This window comes from Bactrocera neohumeralis, unplaced genomic scaffold (assembly GCF_024586455.1).
Source record: "Bactrocera neohumeralis isolate Rockhampton unplaced genomic scaffold, APGP_CSIRO_Bneo_wtdbg2-racon-allhic-juicebox.fasta_v2 cluster11, whole genome shotgun sequence".
NCBI lineage: Eukaryota > Metazoa > Arthropoda > Insecta > Diptera > Tephritidae > Bactrocera > Bactrocera neohumeralis.
The window spans coordinates 25,881,504-25,883,278 of record NW_026089624.1 but is presented as its reverse complement, the minus strand read 5'-3'; positions in this window follow the sequence as shown (position 1 = coordinate 25,883,278).

Sequence of the window (1,775 nt, the reverse complement as noted above, 5' to 3'; positions counted from 1 at the left end):
ATATTTTAAAAAACGCGCGTAACAAATGTAAACGTAATTCAATTTAAATGTCAACGTCATTCAATTAAAAAAAAATTGTGGTAATCTGTTTTCATGTAAATTTTATTAAGTTTTTGATAAAGTACGTTTTGGTTTAAAGCTAAGAAGTTTTTTGTTTGCTAATAAGTGTTTATTAATCACGGTAAGTTAAATTCACCTTATATCGATTTTTGGTAACTTTTGCTGCCTACACAATATCACAATTTGGTATACATGGTTAAACAGAAAAAATATGAGATCAATTTATTTTCAGTTGGATTTTCGTTTTTAACAATGCCACCAACCAGACGTACAAACAAAGATCAAATTGATGAAATCATTTCTGCGGAAATTCCTGATGTAGAGAAAGATCCAGTATTAAACGAAGTGATGAAAACCAATATGGTTCATGGACCTTGCGGACACCACAATCCCACTTCGGTTTGTATGTCTGACAATAAATGCACGAAACACTATCCACTTGCTTGCAAACTGGAAATGATGGATATCCACTCTATCGTCGTAGCTCATCAGACGACCATACAACTTAGAGTAGTGAATATCGAAGTTGACAACTTATGGATCGTACTATATTCTCCAGTGTTGTCTAATTCACATTCAAAACTCATATCAATATTGGTCTTGAACGATACGGTCGATACGTGAATTGCAATAAAGCGCTTTGTTGGGTATTTACTTTTGAAATTCATGAACGTTTTTCGACTGTTGTGCGTCTCGCAGTTCATTTGGAGAATGGCTAAGGAGTGTTTTTCAACCCAGAGAATACAGTACACCCAGCGGAAACACCTCCAACAACAAAATTTACATTGACGAGTTTTTTCCCAACTTGCGTCAGTGATTCGTTTGCGAGCACATTGCTCTATTCGGAAATGCCTTGATATTATACATGGAATGCATCGACGAAGAAATAGTTACGTAGAAAGCAAGGCCAACCAGTAGATTGATCTCCAGGTGTGTTTTCAACTAATTCCTTAGGACGAGTTTACATAATCCACCCGAAAAACGACGATTGCTAATACCTTCGGCTATTGATATTTCCAACGTAAATTCAACTTTCTTTTCATTTCAAAACACATAATTTCACGCAGGTCAACGTATGCGGGGTCAGCTAGTTTACAATAAAATGGGAGAATGTAAGTTAACAACAATTTGTTAATGTTTAAATTTCGTATTATTATTTCACACACAAACATCTCCTTCTTCTTTATTGGCGTAGACACCGCTTACGCGATTATAGCCGAGTTAGCAACAGCGCGCCAGTCTTTTCTTCTTTTCGCTACGTGGCGCCAATAAGTTATAAAATCTTAAATCTATTTAAAAACTAGCCAAGCTCAAGCAAGTGTTTGGGCTGAGCAGGAATGTACCAAAGCATTAGCCAAAGGGTTTAGGTGATCTCGGAGTTTAGATATATATTTAATTCTGCTGTCTTCTACTTCTTTCTTTACCATAGAAATACCTAGGTCTTTATGGATATTTTCATTACGCATGTACCATGGTGAACACGTGATTGTTCTAAGCATTTTTGATTGGAACCTTTGTATTATATCAATATTAGTTGCACAGGTCGTACCCCACAGTTGAATGCCATACATCCAAATCGGCTTTATGACCGCATTATATAAAAGCACTTCGTTGTCTAGGCTAAGTTTGGAGTTTTTATTTAAAAGCCAATTTAAATTTGCAGCTCTTATCTTCATGCAAGTTATTTTACTAGATATGTGTTTTCCATGGTTTTT